Below are 24322 nucleotides of genomic sequence, written 5' to 3'. Positions count from 1 at the left end.
TTTTAAAAAGAGGTGACTAGAAATCTATAAATACCATAAGTGCTGTTCTTGCCTTCATTAATTAGTATGGTAGTACACTTGGAATTTTTATTTTCTTCTGGGAACAATATGTGCTTTCGCACTATATTGCACCAAACCTTCCTGATATATATATGCAAGTGATTTAGGAACCTGAGAACCGGAATATTGTTCCGAATCGTGCCCTGCATCAGAGTGACTGAATCAGATTATCTTCTTTCCCTTACTTTGAGGCAAGAAAACTATTTTTTTAAGTGTGACTTCCCTCAAGAACAGCATCTATTCTTAATTATGAGTTTGAGAACATATTGTCCTGCTAGAATACGTAAAATATATACAATTCTTTATTAAATCCAAATATAAGAATAGAAAATTTGAAAGGGCGAGTTGGTTATATTTTATTTTTTATTTTATTTTATTTTATTTGACAATCTAACTCCAGCAGGGACGACCATCCCCAATTATAGGAACTCTACTACAGTTGATTTACAATTTTATAGACTGTAGTTTGCTAAAAGAACAAAAATTAAAGTTAATGAAAGTTCAAGTAAGATGTTTGAGAGTATGAAATTTACCTCATAACAACACATTTAATCTAGAAGTTATTTGTAATACATTTGAGAATAAGCATAATGTGGTTCTACTTTTCGATTCATCTATACATTTCTTTAAGTATATAAAAGTACACTATATAAAATAAGTTAATATAAAGGACTCCGTTAAAAGAGAAGCTATCGTGAAATTTAGGATGTTTCGTGTTCATTTGGAGCTAAATATTTGTTCAGCAGCGAGATTGTATGAGACTTATCTCGTCTGGTAGGCGAGAACACTCACCACTTTTTTGTAAGGAATCAATACGAATATAAGTTTCCAGAAATATTTGATTTGAGTTGATTTTAGTTTAGCGTCCCTTTGAGCAGCGAGGCTATATGAGACGTGGACCTACTGATTAACGTGGAATCCGAACCACATGAGCTCCCGCCGGGAATCGAACCCGGGTCTCCCACTTCCAGAAACATTTAGCTGTTTCGTCAAATATACTTTAATCTTTGCTGGAATAGGAACTGATATATCCTGAATAAAAATAGTGTGACAAACAACTCCAAAATCAAGTTGTGGGAAACGACACACCGTTGTTTCAGAGTAGCTTTCGAAAAGACTTTATATAAATTTCCTACCTTGTAAATTCAAGAGGTTTCCTTACTCTATGATGTTTTTTTTTCTTTTAAAAAAATATGCCATGGAATTTGTTACTTACAAGGGACATCACCCAATTGTCCTGCTCCGATTTCAATGAATTTTTTCTAGCTGATAGAGGACATATATGTATTAGTTGTGATGACGGAAATTTTTGCCATCGTGCATGTTTTCTATTTTTTATAATTTTTAAGAGCTGTGATGTGGTTATTAGAAATTACCTTAGAAGTCTCTTACTAACCTTTGTAAACGGAGTGTTAATGAAAGAACAACCATGAAAATACATATAAGGTCTAGGGAGAAGTTGTATGGTAGGTATGACCTTGACCGCAGCCATCTTTAAATCCGCCATTTTGAATTAAGGTAAAGTTTTTTAAATAGGAATAGGGTAATGTGATACATAATTTCGGACTAGAATTTAATCAGGAAGACAATGGTGAAGCTAGTTTTGAGATACGCCCATTTTGGGAGAAGTTACAGGCATTTAATTGTTCACAAACTACGTGTGAAAGTAGCTTACATGTGCTTCTAACCCGCGTATTAATGATAATGAGTGTATAAGAGCTTCGGTAATACATATTATGCCTAGAGGAAAGTGATACGGTAAGGGTATCCTTGACGGCAGCCATCTTGAAATCCGCCATTTTGAATTAAAGTGAAGATTGAAAAATGAAAATCATAGCATATGATACCTCATTTTAATATCAAATTTTACCAAAAGCCAATGGTATGCTTATTTTTGTTCTATAGTTAACTAGTACGAATTTAGGACTGCTTCTAATGTGCAACAAAAGTCCATTATTCGATCTTTCAAATTGGCAACACTCCTAATTTTCACCACATGTTTCAAGACTCCAACTGGCATTTTGCAATTGTTGCCATGGCTCATGTTATCTAAATTTATTACATTTTTTTAAGAGTTGCGATTTGCCAATTCACGAATAGTGTTGGAATATGCATCCAGCAATCTTTCTGAATTTTGAAGACTTGCCATGTAATTATTTATTTCCTATACCTGTCCTTCAAAAACTCGTTTACTGACATGAATCATCGCACAACGAAACAATTCCAACTTTGCATTCAGGTAATACCGAAGACGTAGCTTGTATAGTAGATGAGACGAAAAATCAAATAAAAATTCACTTCAAAAAGGAAAACGAAATATGATTGTTGTGTAAATGAAGGGTCGTTTGGTTTATTTTATATTTATTTCTTTATTGTGCATTTATTTATTTATTTTCTATGGCAATTTTTTTAGCTAGTCAGACAAAAAAATCATTCGTTTTCTAGCTATTGTTGTCGATGATTCATGTTTGTAAGATTTATAATCAGTCTTGATCGGGAACTCAATTAAGTTACACCTCTTTATAAGCAAGCTACCTGTTTTCATATTATGTTCATGGTACAAACAATGTTTTGGGAACAGTCATATTATACCTCTTTGATATTTTCTATCACTGCTGCTGTTCCTTTAAAGTTGTATTTATTAAAAATATTGTATGGTTTGTTGTTTGCACAACATGTAGGCTACAATTCCTGATAATTTTGTGTTCGTATAACACCAATTTGTTATACTTTCATTTGTATTTTTTACGTCACATAGGCCCATAGGTTCTTCATGTATTCTCCTTTCAAACAAATAATTACATTGCAAGTCTTCAAAATTCAGAAAGATTTCTGGATGCTTATCCCAACACTATTCATGAACTGACAAATTGCAACTCTTAAAAAATGTAATAAATTTAGAAAACATGTGCCATGGCATCAATTGCAAAGTGCCAGTTGGAATCTTAAAACATGTGGTGAAAATTAGGAGTGTTGCGAATTTGAAAGATCGAATAATGTACGTTTGTTGCACATTGTAAGCAGTTCTAAATTCATACTAGATAACTATAGAACAAAAGTAAGCATACCATTGGCTTTTTGGTAAAATTTGCTATTAAAATCAGGTATCATAAGCTATGATTTTCATTTTTCAATCTTCACTTTAATTCAAAATGGCGGATTTCAAGATGGCTGCCGTCAAGGATACCCTTTCCGTATCACTTTCCTCTAGGCATAATATGTATTACCGAAGCTCTTATACACTCATTATCATCAATATGCGGGTTAGAAGCGGATGTAAGGGACTTTCACACGTAGTTTGTGAACAATTAAATGCCTGTAACTTCTCCCAAAATGGGCGTATCTCAAAACTAGCTTCACCATTGTCTTCCTGATTAAATTCTAGTCCGATATTATGTATCACATTACCCTATTCCTATTTAAAAAACTTTACCTTAATTCAAAATGGCGGATTTAAAGATGGCTGCGGTCAAGGTCATACCTACCATACAACTTCTCCCTAGACCTTATATATATTTTCATGGTTGTTCTTTCATTAACACTCCGTTTACAAAGGTTAGTAAGAGACTCTGCAGTAATTGCTAATAACGACATCACAGCTCTTAAAAATTATAAAAAATAGAAGACATGCACGATGGCAAAAATTTCTGTCATCACAATTAATACATATATGTCATCTATCAGCTAGAGAAATTTCATTGAAATCGGAGCCGGACAATTGGGTGATGTCCCTTGTTAGACTACAAATACAAGTGCGACAAATACCACTCATGAAAATCTATGGAGAAAACATTTCTCTCTCCAAAAGCAACCTCAAATGTCACACACTCTTCAAGTGGATAATTATGACACATTACAAATAGTACATCGACTATATCGCCCGACTCCATACTCAATCGATTCCCTCACCCTCAGCCACGCTCGTGCACCTTCCCTTACCCTCAAGGAGTGTTGGTAAGCCAAGATGCTTAAATACGAAATTAGAATGGTTAGTTTAACGTTCCACAGCTATGGCCTTTATTCAAAGGGAGACGGGCGACTAATGTAAATGAAGTACAGGTAAAGTAAAATTAAGTCCTTGTGTTCGCTCACTGAGAATTCAACCCGTACCCTGTGCATCAATGGCGCAGACGCTAACACCTACACTAGCGATGAGGAAGGTTAGAAAATAAGAAACAATACTTTAAATTTGTATTAGTTTAAGTTGAACTAACCACTAATTATGCTTCTATATGGGAAGTGGCAAAATATGATGTGTACTGTACATTTAAGCGGGCAACCAAATCTCAAACTTATCAATTAAACTTAAAATACTTTAAGTTCAGTGGTGAAAATTATATATATATATATATATATATATATATATATATATATATATATATATATATATATATATATATATATATATATATATATATACATATATATATATATTTAATATATATGTATATATATATATACTGCTAAGCAGGCATGTAGAAGCTAAAACGTCATTCTATTAAATTATAGATCATCCGTTACAACGAATGTTATGAGAATTTCTGACATTGACACGTCTTACGGGGAATGCTTTTCCAAGAATTCCAGAATTTTCGTGACCTTTCCACCTTTCTCGAGCCTCTATAGTTTGCTTCTGACAAAAATAATGTTTTCCGCATGAGTAAGTAACTATTCCAAGAAACAAACTGTGTGATTCTAACGACTGGAAAAATGTTTATAACCTGTATTAAGTTAGATGTAAATACTGTTTTTGTTTGGTTACATAAAATATGTTATATTTTCTAGGTATATGAGCACTCGAAGAAAATACTAGAGAAAGGAAAAAGTGAAAATGTTCTTCAGGGAGAGAATTACATTTTTGTCACACGGAATATCCTTTTAACTATCCCCATTAATTCGTACCCTGGACCACCTGACGTTTTGTGACCTAATTACGTGACTATGTGGCAACCAGGTTGCTACTCTATTTGAAAAATGAAATGAAATTTTTGAGTTTTACGTACCACGATTATGCCGGTTATGCTAAAGGATACGGTGATGAAGAGCGATGAATGAAATGCTGGAATGAAGAAAGTGGAAGGAAACGGGAGAACCCCGAGAAAACCCACACATAGGGTGTTTGTCAACCCCAAAGTTCACTTGACGGGGACTACGATCGAATCCGGGACCAGAATCACCAGAGGTGAATGCTCTACCACTGAGCCACCGCGGCCCTACTCTATTTGAAGTTCGGAGGAAAGTGTTAATTCAACCATTTACAAAACCAATAACTTTCAAGCAAACATCCTTCAGGAATTCCTTCTGGTGATGGGAATTTTCGCTAACCCTCACTCACCCTCACCCTCAATCAATTCCCTCACCATTACCTTCATTCACCCTTACCCTCAATGGACTTCCTCCCCCTCACCCTTGGCCACCCTTACCCTCAGTTGACTACCTCACCCTCACCCTCAGTTGATTCCCTCACCCTCACCCTCAGACACACTCAACCTCAACCGACTCCCTCTCCCTCAGTCGACCCTCTCACCCTCATCTTCAATAGACTCTTTCACACTCACCCTCACCCTCACCTTCATCTACAGAAATGGGGGTGAGGAAGGCCCTCTTGAGGGCAAAAGTGAGTGAGGGTGCCCATCTCTCGTTGGAAAGCCTTGTGGTATGCATGCTTACGCTTACCGAGGATTTTAATTGCAAAATAAGAATAGTAAACTACAGAACTTTTCTTTAGAAAAGCATCATAAAACATTTTGTTGTTCTCCCCAGCATTTATTGTGAATTATTTCTTGATGGTGCGAAACACAACCTTCAATAACATCTTGTTAAAGAATGATAGGAAACTCTTATCTATATCCTTATAATATGTTTGCCTCTTAATTGTTTTTCTCCTTGTTTTCCTCCATTTTTGGAACACAGTCCACGTTGTTGACTTGTGAGCTCTAGTGCAGTGTAGAAGTGACACAGTAATATGGTGTTGTTTCTCGCTGTTAACATATTTCTTCAAAAACATTATGTAAGACAATTGAAAACACAAACTTTGCGGTTTGCACGTTGATGTTTTGCAAATACCTGGATTTGTTTAATTATCTCCTTCTACTGTGTTAGTCTGTAGCTTCTACGTAAGCCTTTATAATTAGATGCCCAACATATGTGAAAATCACGCAGAAAACAATACCGAAGATTCTACATTTGTGTTAATTTAACACAGAAGCTTTGTGACATTTAAACTGTCGGGATTTGACACACAACTTCGAATGGAGATAGAATTGTTCTAACCACCTGTCTCTGTAATATTTTAACAAAATCGTGTTAACTGATATTCATGTCCTTAAAATAACAAAATGATTTTTTACAGTGTAGGGACTATACGGGTGTCGGACATAAGTTCTCCGGGAGAAAGCTCACCGGGCATAAGCTGACCGGCAAAAAGCTCACCAGACATAAGCTCATTGGCAGTGTTATATTACAGGGGCGGACAAAAGCTCAACGATAGCAAACATAAGCTCCCTTGAGGGACTTGTAATAAAATTAACCGAATATTGAAATTTAGGCCTAGGCTATTTCGTAAGCAGAAAATGGAGCGACTATTTTACATTACTTATCAGTATAAACAATAATAGAAACATTGCAGAGTTGCGTTGTATTAAGCGTAGGCAGACCTTGAGGAACTTGTAATAAAATGTCCTGGATATTATAATCTTACCTTTGGCTAACATTACAAGTAGGCCTAATAACAATAGAAAGTAGAGCTACTAATGTCGTATACCAATTATCAGATATCAGAATAAAATAGAGATGTTGCAAGTTTAGTGTGTTTAGCATAGGTGGCTGTATGCCTAATTTTGGCCCTGGAAATTTTGGAACCAAACTTTTCTTATAGGCCGGACAATTCATCACTCCATTAAAATAATTTCATGTTTAGACATGAATACTTACATAATATAATGTGCTTGCTAACACAACTGGTAATTCTACTTTTTTTTACAAATTCATTATACTCAGATTTATTTAGGCCTTTCTTCTTAGTGCTGCCGTCGTATTTGCAAACCAACACCCAAACAAATATCTTTCTTATTTACTAACACGAAACTTTTTTTTGTTTCATAAGGTGTTGTTTTGCTCTCAGAAAGTAACAAAGAGATTCATTTGATGAGTGTTGGTCTGCAAGTATGATGACAACCTTAAGACTTGAACTCTGCATCATTCTTAATATTTTATTCTGATATCTGATAACTCCTATATGACATTAGTCATATAGCCTATTTTCTATTGAGGAACTAGGCGTACTAGTATTGAAAGCCCAGATTTAAATATCCGGAACATTTTATTATAAGTTCCTCAAAGCCTGCGTTTAACACACTAAATCCTGCTACATCATTATTATTGTTTTGTGATATCTACCAACTGATATATAGCATTAGTAGCTCTATTTTCTACTGAATTAGGCCTACTACTAGTCAAAATCAAAATTTTAATACCTCTTCATACCCATCATACTTCTTGTAAAGAAAAATGAAATTGTCTCAGATACTTTCAGCCATAGTGAAAAAAATAAAAAGGAGATACCCTTCCATCAAAATTTCGTTTACCCATAATTCACTGCTGCAAAATATCTTGCACCGAAAGTTTCAGCATAGGGGACGAGTTGGATTGCTCTCTTTGTTAAAAAAGTAGTATTCATTTGTTTGACCAAATCTGTTTTCAATTTATATTTTAACATTCAAAATGTACTTCATATTAATATTCAAAATCTAGTTTTCATTTTTGACATAATTCCCGCTTGCCATTTTTCCGTTGCGTATTGATTTTATTCAGGTTTATTTTCCTTTATAATTAAATGAGTTAATATACAAACGTAATTAGTTATCATTATTGTTTTCTTTGTTGTATTACTTACTTATAATGCAATTAAATTTTAGTGGTGAGCTTATGTTCTGGGAGCTTTTGTCCGCTTTGCATTACCATAAGTAAGCTTATGTCCGGTGAGCTATTTGGCGGTGAGCTTATGAGCGCGATCTGGACTCTACATGGATAAAGAGAGGATCATAATACATAACTTCCACGCTTTGAGCGGGATTCAATACCATGAGAGACAGGACTTCCAATAGTGGCATAAGGAATTAGATCACAGAACCACGTCAATTTATAGATCTTTCATTATAGGCATCAATGAGGATGGCCAGTCATGGCATAATTGTCGGGTTTTCCAACGTCATATGGCATTCCTGGAAACAAATATTAGTGCATTTTGTAAGTACAGGTTGGAAAACAAAACTCCGATCTTTGGAGTGCCAGATTTGCAATCATACCGGATTTACAATGGTTATAGGCCAATAGACCTACGCCAGGGACTCACCCACATGGTCCAGATCCCAAAAACTCAAAGATTTCATTTCATTTTCTCACCTAAACTTCGTAACTCGACTATCATTTGTATACCTTTTCAGCATATATATTAACAGAGAAATGACTTGATTATACTCCTCATCTGTACTCTTGCTTTCCTCGTAAAAATAAATCTAGTCCTATCTGATTTTCTGTGAATATAGGTGGCAGTAATTAACAATTACTTAAGGTTTTTTCGGGTGCAGGAAACCACAAGTTTAATACTACATAAACGTATTGGAACCCCAGAAAAAAAACCATTACCTTCCCCAACAAAAAATCCGTGTGCGCACCAGCTATATACTGTATATAGTTAACAGAATATGGCTACCTGTATAGGTCTTAAGGAAAAAGATAAATAAACATTACATGAAAACCAAATATAATTTAAGGTATATCAACTAAATAAAGAAGCCCATAAAATTGTAAATCAACTGAATAAAATAAATAAAATAGTTCCTAGACTACAAAGCCATTAAAATATTAACATCATCTCCAGGATGCAATAACACGTCAATCCGGCAAATTTGAAAATGCACTCCGAAATCCTTGATTAAATATATGTTTTCTTCAAACTCAGGAGGATGAAAATGGCCCTTTCCTCCCCAAATGACGCCCCTGTCCAGAAGTGTTTAAACCTATATTCTTTTCGGCTCTGGAGTCTAAACGCGATTCGTTCTTTTAAACCATTTTATAATGCATTTTGAAACATTACATATAACTTTGCTCCTATAGCACTTAATTTCATTAGTTACGTTGTACAATCAAAAACAATATTAGGCATAGATTGGAGCTATCATTTCTTATACCTCCAACCTATACTTAATATTGTTTCTGATTGTATATACATATCTCACACACCAAAAGTGTTAATTATCAATGAAGACTTATCTTTTAAATGTTGATTTTCATAGAGCAAAATAGTAAGAGGTACCGGGTAATGGCCTTTCCATATAGATTCAGAGTTCGAGAAACAGATTCTACCTTTGATCTTATTCCTATATTACAATCCGTAGCACATTGCCCTGCGTAGGATAGCAGTCAACTTAATATTGGTATTTTGGGGCGAGTGGTCCCGAGTTCAATTCATAGTACAGACCTCGGTCCAATAGGTATCTCAGGCTAGTCATCCTGACTGTAAGTGAGGTTTTCCTTGGGCTTTCGTCATTCCTACTAGGCAAATAGCTTGAAGCAATGAAGATGGTAGGTAAAAATCAAAGACTATGTTACATCAAAATTAAAAATGTTTACCAAAGCGATTAGAAGAGTCACCTGTTCCCACATTATATGCGGAAACTCCAAAGTTGGGGTTGAATTCACCTCATTTCTTTGGCTCAGTGATGATTTCAGAGGTACTGCTATTCTGGGAAGAAAATTTCTCTAGTTTTCAAAGAATTCATGTGTTTGATCGGAAACAGCATTGCATTTATCGTGTTAACTTGACTTTTCTTTTCTTTTATTTCCTTTCATGAGGGTTCCACACGCTTTTGTCTTTGAAACGCAGCAATTCTTTACATTCTCTGTTAGAATTACAAATTCATGTTGTAATCAATTTTCAATTTTCAGAAGCTGTTAAAAATTGAAAAACAAATTTGAAGTAATTGTTCGAAGCAATAATAAAAATCAGTGTTTTTATTTATTTTCAACAAACATCTAAAGACAGTCAAGAGCAAATGCGTTTTCCTCGTTTCTGAGAATAGTTTTGATAGTAAGTTAACGACTTCATTCTGGCTCTTCAAAGTCACTCTCACTGTGCAACTTCATTGGGGTGCTAGAAATATCCCTCTTCAGGAAATGTATCTCCCTAGAGAAGAAAATTTTCATCTCTAGCAGTTATAATTTCCCTCCTCTACATTTTTTCGAATGGTTCTACATTTCTACTTTATTCAGGCGCAACTTCACTCGTTGTCCTATGTAAGGTTTTCAATGAGTCGTCGATCTCTCCAGTTGACTCCGATTTGTTTAACTATTATCAAAAGTTTCGTCCAATTGACCCGATCGAAAACTTTCTGCCAGTCGATTAAGCACATTCACAGCTCTTCCTTGACATCAAGAACTTTTTGTGATAAAATTCTCATCGATCCAGTAATATCTCTTGTGCCTTTTCCTTTCCGGAATCCAAATTGATCTTCTAATTTTTCATCTATCTTACTCTCCAGCTGCCTGTTCAGTATGCTTGCAATGAAATCAGAGTAATGGTTCTATGATCACTGTTTTTTTTTTTTGCTCCCTTCTTCTTGGGCAATGCAATCACTGTAACATCAAGAAAATCCTTTGCCCATTCTCCACCCAGGTAAATCTTGTTAATAAGAAAAGTCAACATTATCACTGCGTTGTCTCCTAATCCCTTGAGCAAATCTTCTGGTATGTCGTCGTCTCCAGTGGCATTTCTCCATCGCATGTCTTTGATTGCTCGTACTGCTTCATATATTTCAAAAATTGCCATAACATTTGGTTTACAAAAAATAAAACAACAGCACCAATTTGATAAAATCTTCATTAAATAAACGTACGAACGTCTACAAACTTCGTGAATTATTTTAACACTGATCTATTATCTATTATAGAACTAGTGTCTGCTATTTTCTTTAATGGAAGTGTAAATAGAGAATACACACCCATGAAGGCATAGTTTTACAGCTCTGGGAAGAAAGGCACACAAAACGACGGTCAAATTGCCGCGGGCGCGAGCGGATGAAGGTTAAATTATAAATTTCTAATTCAATTTGTACTTCAGACTCTCCGGCTAACTTTTAACATATCTCGTTGTTCATGTTATAATTTAATATATTAATCTTTTCCAGATGGAAAAGTTATTCACATGGCAAAAACGAGCTTTGAGAAGAGAAAATAATCTTGAAGTCACTCAAAAAATAGAGAAAAGTACTTTACGGTATTACTTCGGAATGGCATTTTATAAGGTGATGCTCATAGTGACAATCAAACAGCTCATTAAAAATTTGAAATCAATACAGACGTGTCTGAAGACTTTCATTTTCAACGCGCGTCTTCGGATTTAATTTCATTATAGTTGAGTATAAAAATACACGTCAAATGTTTGTACACTGTAAATTAACGGTTTTCTTTTATCGTAAAATTACAATAAAATACAAGGTTACACATGTTTTAATATTAAAATTTTGTTGAGGCGACACAGGGACTAATAGATGAAAGTTTACGTAAATATAGCAGTTATGAGAAATCATTTTTGTCAACTAGCACATCGTATAGACTGATAAACTGCCAATCGCTCACTTTCCGTTTCTTCTTATAGTTCACAAGCATACCGGTGAGAAAGATATTTTTTAAATTTTCATTTCGTTGCCGAAATAGTAATTTCATACTAATAGGTAGAACTCTAGTGCACCTTCAGTTCTTCCGTGCTCTGTCACATTCATAATAAATCTCATTCATTCGGATCTTCATCATGCACGTCACACACCGTGAATTATAAGAAGACATTCAAATACCACACATACTCAGAGTTGTTCCGAGTGTCAACGCTTGGAAAAGGAATGTCATGAGTCTTTCATATCATTAAGTCTAAACAAGTAAAATATGAAACAAATATGTAACAATCGAAAAACAGCAAAAATATTGCTTGTTACTTACAGTTTACACTTAAATAAGGTTGAAACAAGGATTCAGCATTTACTTTCAGTAACTAAATTTAAAATTAAAATCCGTTTGCAAGAAAGGTAGTTCCGAAAAAAGCTGCAATATAAGCTAAGATAATCTCGGTCAAGAGGCCGAACATCTTTCTTTTCGTCTGCACACATGGACGAAGCAGGACAAACATTCGATTTATAATAGTTCATTAGATTTGGACGTTGGTTATTTTGCTAACTATCCACGAACTACTATTTTCAAACAAAATGTGCCTATCTGTACTTATACCTGTCAAAGACTGCCGTGTGCACTAAATCTAGTGAACTACAAAAACAATTCTCTTCTGAAAGTCCTAATTTCATATGTGGAATTTAACTAATCCGCTTACGCAATTTGGGCCGACGAGAAATCGAAAAGACACCGCTAACTAACAGAAACGATACAGCAGAATGCTTTGTTTAAATGATAGTCTAATATCGACCAAATACACTGTTAAGAAACAATAATGGTAAAATCATCAGAGATGACACCTTCCTTTTACTTTGAAAATATGTTGTGAATTCAGTGTGCGAATCCATATGTTTCAATGTGCTTTCCCGTCGAGCTTCTGGGACCAGATTAGAAGGCTTATCTAACTAATGTTAGCACAAGAATATTCTGAATTCAGAAAGAATACTCTCCGAAAGAGGTTTCTTTTATAAATTACAACTCAATTACCTATGGGGTGTCTAACTATATTTTGTTAAATTTGAGGGTCACGTAATCATATCCAGGGTTTAGTATTTATTCTCCATTGTATTATAACCTTTTGTATTAGGAACCAACAAGCCTAGTTTGTCAAGCAATAACAAAATACGTTCACTATTAGAAAGGTATTTTCAGTAAAGAATATTTATTAATACAATCACCTAAAGTTTGAAGAAAGGTAGAGGTAGTAATATTCAATTACGGTAGAACTTAGTATTCTTAAAACAATTGTTCCCTTTATTATGATATGTATTGTCCCTGAAACATATCACAATCACCCTGACAAAAGAAATAACTGAATATCAGACTTTCCTTTGAAAAGTAAATAGTCGTCGCGAATGGACAAATGGGCGTCGCTACTTCTAAACTGAGTCATCTAATTTAATAATTTAGGCAGATATGAAATAAAAAATAAAATACTAAATGAATTTTGAGATTCTTGGAAATTCTTTCCTTCACATGTATGCTTAAGGTTTAACTAATTCATATCGGATTTTAGAACAGAAACATTAAATTAATCTAATTACAGTGTGTATAGCGACAACCCCAAGTCCCGGCTCGTCCTCATTTTTATTAAAAAGAGGAAACGAAAGAGTGAGAAAGAAGAGAAGAATGTAGGATAGAGGAGGAAAATTGGAAGAGGAAAAGGAGAAAGAAGGAACCAGAAATAAAAGATTACTGGATAATGATAGAAATATGGTAAAGGAACTTGAGTAGTTATTAAAGGTGTGATCAATGTTAAAGGTGTATATACGTTAACAGACAGTTGAAAGAAAATAAAAAATAATTACTTAACTTTTGGTAAAATGACATGTAAATCGGAGAATATGATTACGTTCTACAATATTGAGGAAAAAATTGAAGTGAGGATTAGATAAAGTGTGTATACAGACTTAGAAAAGTTAGAAAAATTTAATTAATTCCACGAGTCCTTCCTCGTACTTTCAGACAAGCTACAATATCACACGTATTAGGAACGCATCTTCTTGGTGTCCATGTACTTAGCTTCCTTTTATTACAATGTACGGACACGCGATCGTATTTATAACTCGCAAACTACACACACATTCAGTCGGTAGACGTGTTTACTTATACAATTTTTCCATTTCATGAATTAAAAGAACAAAATTTTGTCACTCATAACACCGTGACTACAGCACTTATTCAGTCATGCCATTTATTATTCCATTTACCAACTACCTGTAACTCAGTATCACCTCATATCACCAGGTGCACACATATATCATTAGATTCACAAAAGGTATACAGGAACAGGACGTTTCCAGAAGGATTTTCGTTTGCATTGAGAACACGACTACTGAGGTGCAAACACTGTTCAAGTTCGAGGATTCGTATATTAGGGATGGAATCGAAATATAATTTTACAGAAGGAATCGGTTTTCTAGATTGAGGGTAGATTTAATAACATATTAGGGTTAAGATGATCTGCCTTAATCCCATGCTAGATGCAGCAAGTGTAATACAGATGATGTTAACTGTTACACACGTTAATTAATGATATCAGAAAGATTGAGGGAATATCCAACATCTAGCGGTATTCTACACCTTTTACATTTTACATTATCAGATATTTCGTAACTATGGCAACGAAGAACCGTTCTGGGTAGGTACCAAGACTCTATACATATATTTATTTATGCAATTCACCATTATACATTTTACTTCCATATCACATTTTTATTCAACACGTATTCATATCTCAACATACATACACTCAATAATTGTTTAATCTTCCAAATTGATAACCTCGACAAATGAAATTTTTAGGTTGCAACACTTTACATAAGAACAATCCGATATACCACAGTGAATTCCACGGATAAGACAGTGAACATTTGATGTGGAACTCAGGCACGTAGACACAAAAATTTAGATATAAATGAAGCTAAAGATATTGATAATAACTTTTGGGCCCAAACAACTATGACAACATTCACCTTATGATAAAACATGGAAACAAAAGTAGAAATTATTGATGGTCCAACACAGAATTCCAATGATTAAAGAGAAAAAGAAAAGTAAAATTAGATCTTTTACAGATATATCGCCAGCTATTGCAGTTGGCCAAAATGAGGTGGAGAAGCGTTTCCTCAATATTCCACATCAACGAATACCTCTACAAATCGCGAAATTTCAGTTACTAAATCAAGTTCAATTATATATGTTGAATGGTTGACATATACCAAGTTCAGTACGGGAGAGGAAGGTTAAAACTTTAAAAAAAAATCTTGAAGAAGAGAATAGAGGGATATATAGTGAAGAGTAAGAAATAAATAGCCGCGCCAAAGGAATAAGCTAGGAAACTAAAACTTCAAAGATAAGTGGTTTAATTTAGTAGACGGTAGTAGATTTTGCAGATGGTAGTAGAATAAAATGGTAGTAGATTTTGCAGAAGCAGTAGCTAATAATTTGTTATGCGATTGTATTTGTTCAAAATAACTTTACTTTCGATTCTAAAAATGAGAAAGTAGTATAAGAGATTTAGATTAGAATAACTTAGTTTTAAATTTAGCTTTAGAACTTTTATAACATGTTTTTCATAAAATTTGTTATGATATATATCGCATAGAGGTAGATAAAAATGAAATTTTTAAACAAAGATTTTCTATTAGATATATATAGCAGAACATATTGAATTTTTAAATAAGCTTGGAAAGTTGGAACACAAAGAGCTGTAGGTTTACAAGAATTAAACAAGGAACATTAAATTCTAAAAAAATGGACAAAATGAAGAATAAGTTTGGTTGAAGTATTTTAGTTGTGGGTGAAAACTTTAAGATACTTCTTCCACCTATATTTACGAAGCACTTAACTGATAGAGTAAGTGATATCGTTAAAGATGGAATAAAGCTTAAATATACTGGGCTAAAGGATAATTATACAACTGTTGACTTCTGTGTTTGAGTCAAAGATTTTTCTATATAATAAATTAGAAATGACTTCCTATTTAAACAAGAAAAATGATATTACTTTAATTACAATATTTAAAAAAGACAAGGCTTACGAAATAACGTATTTTAAGTTGATTCAAACACAAAATACAGGTGAAAGAGCTTTTGTACATTTAGATGAGAATTACAACACGTTATTGCCACTAAGACATAATGAACATACAGAGCAAGTATTAAAAGATATGAGAAAATATAAATGTTTTATGCGTTACGACGGTATTAAGCAGTTATATAATGGTTATTCTATGCATTAGATATTTTTTTTCAGAAAATGAACAATTAAAAATTATTATTTTAGAAAACCTATAAAGCAAAAACGAGTTTTTAGTATGAGCCTGAACATAGATTCATTCTTGCTAGTGTGTGGACTTTGTCGTGAACACCGTGCTCGTGGGTTTTCTCGGGATCTCCCGTTTCCTCCCACTTTCTTCATTTCACGATATCACCAATTTCTCATCATCACCGTCTCCTTCAGCCTAACAGGCATAAGCCTGCGACGTAAAACTTAAAGATTTCATTTCATTTTTCATTCTTGCTAGTGATTTTAAAATATTTGTGAAGAACTTGCAAGATGAAATTCAAGTCGTGTATACAGTATATTAAACGGGTGCGAATTTTCCTTAAACTATGATCAAAGCGTCTAATCTGGAAGAATCTTCTGGAAAGAGTTTAAGAAGGCATTCTTTCCAATTCGTTAAAGATATGACGTTTATCATTTCTATGACTCGACGCAGAAAGATGTCAATGTACACGTAATGTGTTGTTCATGTCTCTAGACTTGAAGAACCTAAAAATACTAAGTTCTTGGTTCTTTATTTATCGAATAATGAAGAATAAGTACTAGAACTCCATTAAATGTTGAACAGTAACGTATGCACGAAGAAGACGCGGCACATTTGTTAGTGTGTTGGATTGGCATGCATTAGGTCCCCACGCGTTAATGTCCTGCAGCAGATAATCCTGACTGATGTTTTCCAGTGTTTCACTCAGTCCTATCAATCAAATGCCATTAAGGCACTTAGCATAAGACCCTCTATCTTACCATCTGAAATTCCCTCCTTTTTTATTGCCATATACCCAGTGTAAAATGGCGACTGAGATATAACTAGTGTCTGTTAAACTATAAATAAAAATAATTGAGTCGACAATTAACGAAGTGTATAAATAAAACTGTGAATTCTTGTAATATACAGGGTGAGTCACAAGTCAGTGACAGTGCTGTCACTGAAAAGTCTGTTAGGCTAGAGGTCCACAGTCTCTATGGGTGATCACTGGATGAAAGAGAGAATGCAGGTGACCACCATGACCAGCATCTTTAGGTCCGCCATTTTGGATATTTTTTAAAATGGAAAATATACGTGCAGAACATATTTTAAGAATATTTTACATCAAGAATGCAATGCTGCTATCAATTTCATTGTTGTGAACTGTTGTGAATTATGGCCTATTTTATTATTGCAGATTCCAGTGTCTGAACAATGGTGCAGATGACTCAGTAAGATATTGGGATTACCCTGATTCGTGGGAATCACAGTTTGCGTGTGGTGGCTCTGGAATTTAAAGCGCTAAACACTGAATGGGCGCTCATATTCCACAATGATGTGACTACACTCATCAGCAGATTCTGGGACACGGGTTATGTAGACGACTGACATCGCAGTGGTCTGCAGATGAGATAAAAACAGTCGCTGTCCTGGATCCTTCACTAAAAGCACGGCGTTTATATCAGGAATGTGGAGTCAGTCAAACATCAAATTGAGAGGATACATTTCACTAACAAGTGCCACCCATACACGATCCAGCTTCACCAGCATCTCACAGAGGACGATCCCAACCATCGGATGCAGTTTGAAGACTAGGCAACAGCACAAATGGCAACCAATACCGAATTCTCCTTGACCGTCCTATTTTCAGACGAGGCTACTGTTTACCCCAACGGTATGGCCGTTAAAATCCGGAATTTACATCTCGACACTATGTTGAACATGCATGTGCTTCTGTGCTTCCAGCGACATTTCTGGCTGTGCATGAAAGAGCTCAAGAGGCATGTGGCACAGATCATTTTTTCACAGGGTGGTCATTTGGACCATTCGTTGTAATGGTATAAAATTGGATAAAAGAGGACACAATACATGAATAGTTAGTGATATGACAAAACGGACAGAAACATATCCTTACTGATCAAAAACAATCTAAAAGCAAAAAGATGTATGAAATCTTAGGAAAGTAACAAAATCGTTTTTGAATACAACCTTCGAAAATCGATATGTTAAAAAAGACGTAAATTCAATATCAAGTTTTGTCTCCATCAGCGTCAGCAGTCTTATGCTGAAACTCTGGAACGCGCTGAATTCCATCGCAATTTAACTTGATGGACCGTGAAGCGAAGAAATTATCAAATGCATTTTGCACCTCTACCAGGGATTTTAACTGGCGTACTGGATGGTGATTGCCCAAGGAATTGAACAGGTGTAATGTCCGGAGAGTACGGCGGATGGAATAATATTTTCCATTCAAGACTTAGAATGTTGTCCCTGGTCTTTCTAGCCACTTGGGGCTTAGCGTTCTCCTGTAACAGGAGGGTCCACTTGAGATTCAGAAGTTATGCCTTCAGGGTTTTTAGTTTTTTCTTGAATACGACTCAATTCGTGACAATACACAGTTGGGATGATGCTCTGAGCAGCAGGTAGTAATTTGTGATGCACGATGCCACGACGAGTCCACCGAACATATAGGTTTCTGCTCGCGTTTCCTTTTAGCCCGGAGTCAAATCATGTGGGACCCATGAACCCGCTTGTAGTACTTCCCATGTTGATAGAGGTGCTGTCGAATGCTTTATCCACTCACACTAAATTACAGTCCCAGTCCCTCACACATCTAGCCATATCAATTGCTGCCTGAAGATCTTCATTTTGATGATGTGTTGGTCATCCGGCACGTGGTGCGTCTTCGAGTGTTTCGTCACACTCCTTAAACTTGTTGAACTACCGCAGCAATACCCACGTAGTTACGACACCCTCATCGAAGGTCTGACATATTTTCTGCATCACTTTAGTGTCTTTTGACCGTAGTTTGAACACATCATACACGTCTTTATGACGCTCTGAGGAGGCCCATGTTTACTCTTTCCTTACACAAGGTCACGCTGTAACTGAACTGGCACCATACGCATTCAACTCACGGTGTGAGACCAATTGAGCGAAGACCTCGAAAACGAGCAACACAACAAACCTGGTTACGTTTATACAGTTAAAAAATAATGTGGTGCTCAAAATGGCAGAGTTAAGATGGCGTTCGTGCTGGTGTTGTGTGTCTTTACGTTACCCCACTCCTCTCATAGTCTTTACCAAATGTGGACTTCTAGCACAACAGAAATGTCATTTAGCTCACCATCTATATTACTGGTATTCATAGTTTTGCTTATAACATCGTCAATTGTCTATTCTATTATTTTTATTTGTGTATTACCAAACAGCAGGTACATCTTAATCGCCATTCTACAATATATATATATATATATAAAAATAACAAAGGGAAGTAATTTCGGACTGTATCGGCTAGTGAATTATGCTAAGTACCATTTCTAACATTTGCATGGTAGGACTGAGGGAAACAATGGGAAATATCAGTAAGGGTAGTCGGTAGGAAGACATGAACCCATGACGACTTCCCGAATGCCAATCCAGCGCATCCCCAAGCTTGCCACGGCTCCTTGATGCATACGTTACTGTTCGAGATTTAAATCAACTTGATTCGAGATTTACAGATACATACTCCCACATACCTTGCAACAACAAGATGTAATTTATGTGACATTTACAATATGATATGTTCATCAAATATGCAATTAGAAATGTTCGTACGAACTATGAGAATTGTGCTGAGCGTTGCCAACTTGTGTATGTATTCATTGTTTTGTTTTTTAACAATTTTCATTGTAAAATTACAAGAAATGTAAATGACGTGCTCTTCTGTTATTACCGTGTTTGAAGTCCGCAAGACTGCATATCCAAAGAATGGTAGGGACTCGTTACCCGTTCTCTTCTTCCCAAAAAATGTTGAACATTTTACTTTTTTGTTTTTTATGCTTTTAAATTATTATGTCAGCCCTAATTATAACATGAAAATGCATTCTGCTGCTGTTAGAACAAATTTTGTGCTTACTTCTGTAAACCCTGTAAAACTTCAATTTGATGTCAGAATGAGAAAGTTGTGAAACTCTGAATACGTGCTCCGGACATTGCTGATTTCGGCAAATATTGGACATACGCACTGTCGTGCATATCTTCTTATAACTTTGGTTTTATTTACATGGATCGTTTTAAACTTGGTACGTTCGTATTTTATCTCTTGATATTAACCACAATATGTGTTTCACTTTTCATGAACATCCATGATGGTCACTGGGAGTGGGGTTTGAACTGAGGTAGAATGACCCTTTTCTGTGTTCAGTCCTTCCTCTTTCTTAATTTCTGTATCAAGTAGTCATTCGGTGACAATCATTTCTTTTACAGGTGGAAATGTTAGAATCACTGATGTTTCGTATTTTGTAAACACTAGTCTAAATTGAGTGTGTTGCGGTGCAGATACACCAATGCCATGGGGGTGGTCATTTATTGTTTCTTGGTATCTGCTGTTAGTGTTGTCTCCTTCAAACCTTCTTTAAGCAGTGCAAGTCAATTGTGTCCTCAAGAATATCTCGAAGATTCAATGAAAGCTCATACCTACTTAACTCTTATATTCTTCTGCCTCAGTGTATCTAGTGTATCATCTTCTATTCTAGGAGTCACCTACTCTTGGATTGGTTACAAATTTAAAGAACCAATAATCAACTTTATTTCTTTGGTCAAAAATGTGTTGCTTGCCATGATGATGATGACCTTCCTTACATTTGCAAACATTACACGTGTTACATTTATACTACTGAGAGCCTAATTATGAATTCCCTTGTAATATCTCACGTTTGCAACATAAATCGACTAAGAGTCATCGAAATGCTAGGGACATATTTTTCTTATATATATTTTACTTAATTATACTTAACTTCTAGAAATATTGGAATTAAATTGAAATTGTTAAAATCATTGATATTATTTCGTCGTATTGATATGTATGTAGTTAGTTTAATTTCGAAATTGCACCTGCGTACGTCAGCTGAAAGTTGTTCACCATAGCTGTATGCATTTTATTGCATAGGAGAAAACGAAATGGAATTTTTGAATTTTACTTCCGACGGTTATGAGTGCTACGCTAATGTGAAGTTTCTTTATTAGGGTTATATTGTTTAAAATTTATACAAACTGTTGATAGCATTCAAATCTTACTAATCGGGCTTGCACTAAAGTAGAAATTTAATGAAAATTATGACGATGGTATGTCAGTACTGGGAGATAAATCTCAATATGTAGCAGAATAAGTTTGATAAAACAATTTGTTTACACTACAAAAAGATACATGTTTACTACTGGTTTTATTTCAATGTGTTCATGTTAAAAATTTTGATTTCCCAATATATATACAGAGAGAGCGAGAGAGGAAGAGAAAGGGAGAGAGTATGGTCAATTCGTTGTACAAAACCAGAGGAGTGATTCCTGAGAGTATAACAAATAAGAAAGTTCCAATAAACATAGGGCGAAAACCCTATCGCTTACGTCTTATAGACTGCCGTAATCATGAAAAAATGAACTTTAAACTTTCATAGCTCCAAAAACTACCCTGATCGGGAAAAGGCTTTACTTAGGAACTAGTATGTGCCATATCCAAAAATGCGTGTTTCAGAGTCCTGAGGTGCTTCCACAACAATTTTTATAGAGGGAGTTTGACTACGGGCCTATGATATGAAGTATTCTCCAACTTCCTCCATAAAAATTGTTGCGTGAGTACCTTAGGATTCTAAAACTTGTATTTTTGGATAGACCACATACTAATTCCTAAGTGAAGTCTTGACCCGATTATGGTAGGTCCCATAGTTTTGCAGCTATGAACCTTAGAATTCATTTTTTCATGCTGTCGGCAGCCCATAACATGTAATCCATGGGGTTTTCGCCCTACTTTTTTTGTTTGTTTTACTCTCAGGAATCACTCTTCTGTTTTTGTACAACTAATTTAGCCCCATACTATATATATATATATATATATATATATATATATATATATATATATATATATATATATATATATATATAGTAAAATGTACTGTATATATAAATTTTACTTTGAGAACCTCATCTTAATAGCATGAAGATAACTGTATTAGTATTTGCATTACAAATCAAACTTCATAATTATACTTTATGTACCAGCCATAACATTTTTATTAGGTGTAGATGTTGGAAGTTATCTCCCATAAAATTTCAAATTGGACTTCAGAACTTTGCGCCAAGATGCACATATGCATGTACAGCGGGGGACACTTCTAAATGGTACACCTTAGCCGTAAATCTCCATATGGCTGTACCATTTAGAAGTGTCCCCCGCTGTACATGCTACTTTAAATTTTTGGTTCTATGAACAGCAGGTAAAAAATATCATTACTTTCCATTTAAAAACTCTCTGGAAATGAATATTTTAACGTCCACAGGTATTTCTGTTTATTTATTTAATTTCGTTTTGCTCATTCATAATATATGAAACACACTTTTTTGAAGATTTCTAATCTTGCTTGAGTATTATGATATTATTCATAAAGAAATGACAATAACTCTCATATTATATGGAAATTTTAGTACTAATTTCCAAGAAGGTGTACTTTTATTGTATAATTTAGAAATATTCCTTTTTTTCGGGAGTAAAATGTTGTTAGTACCAACTAAGGCTAATCGTTTAAGAGAATTAAAAAAAACGATGTTTTGCAGTCCTATCTTTAAATTTCTTCTCTTAAACATTTTATATGAACCACGGAGACGGTTTGGTAATATTTTCAGAATTGTAAATAAATAGTACTTATTGTTCGTCTACGTACATGAAGTAATTGTTACTGTTAACAATTATTAACTTTTTACACTAAACGTTTCCTAACTTGACACTTGGAATATTTGTTTCTTTTGTTGTATAGCATAATATTTATTTGTAAACTTGGTTAATTTCTTTTAATGTAGAGTTTTCTTTTAAAAAATATTTTTCAATGTATTAAAATTACAAGCTCAAACAAATTTATTTTTTTAACTAGGTAATGAATATACTTTTCCTTAAATAGCAATCCAGTTATTTACGATTTGCGATTGTGATATTATAGAGTTCCAGACTCATACAACATTATACATAATGTTTGTGTTCAGTGTTGTTTTTCACTGCACTAACCGAGGAGCACAAAAACTTTTGTTTCCGGACGTTACTACGTTGCTGATAGGAGACACAATGTTTATTTCTCAAATTTGTTCGTCAATGTTAAGCATACTTTCGATAGCTACCACTACATTTTGTCTGATACTGCTGGGGTCTAATCAGAAATTGATTATGCTACAATACTGAAGTAATGTTAGAAACAAAGAAAGCATAATGCAATATTTAGAACCTGATACTTTACTTTCTCATTCATTGTAAACAATATTTATCTAAATTAATTGAGTTTATTTTGATTAATATGATCATTATATTTTATTTCAGTATTTTACAGTAAGTCACTAAAATCTTATTACATTTTATTTCAGTATTTATAGCAGTACTGAAAGAAAATAGATTCAGTGGCCTTCATAGCATTACTCACTTCTTATTACAATATTGAATGTTTTTCTGTCGCCACTGATGAGCAGAAGGTTATTGTTAACTGTGAAACTTAATATTTCTGTTACTTATAAACTTCGTAGTGAGATAATCATGTAAGTAAAAAATCCACTCTACTCAGATTGCCTTTTATTTGAATTATCTGACTGCGATTAAATCAAAATCGTTTACGAATAAGAGCAAAAAAGAAAGAGATGTTAACAAAAATAAATACTTTGCTTACACACGCATGTGCGCACACATAAATCAACTTCAAATAATATCAAATGACATACTCTATCTCGAATAAGCTACATCCGTTCAACACGAGCATTATACATATCCAAACATAGTTCACGCAGATGAGCCAAATCCTTATTTTCAACCTGCGATGTAATGATATAACGAAGTACAAGGTACTTGAGAACCATGTTGAAACTCGTCCAATCAAGAGACCATGGAATGTCTCCTTTAAGTAATCGAGTACGATGTTCGAAAAGTCGGTGTGTCAACTTTGTGTTAACGACTACTGAATCGTGAATATTGTTGCCAAAGAGTTGGGGCTTCATGAATTTGGCTAAGCACGTCCATATTCATATTAAAGTGATTGTTCCTTCAGCGACAGAGAATGGAATCTGAATTCGCATTTGTGTTATACTCCAATTTCATACGATGTATTGCTTTAATTGAGAAAGTCACAAGTCATCATCTATCCTCATTACTGAGCATGACATGGGACAAAACATTATTTTTATTGACAACATCAAATAAGTGGTGGCACGTGGGCATGCGCGGCGTATAGTCCTCAGGTCCAAGCTGATTGGGACATTCAATATGGTAAGCTTTCCTCT

This window comes from Thermobia domestica, chromosome 4, assembly GCF_964235325.1.
Source record: "Thermobia domestica chromosome 4, izTheDome1.hap1.1, whole genome shotgun sequence".
NCBI lineage: Eukaryota > Metazoa > Arthropoda > Insecta > Zygentoma > Lepismatidae > Thermobia > Thermobia domestica.
This window is presented reverse-complemented; position numbering follows the sequence as displayed.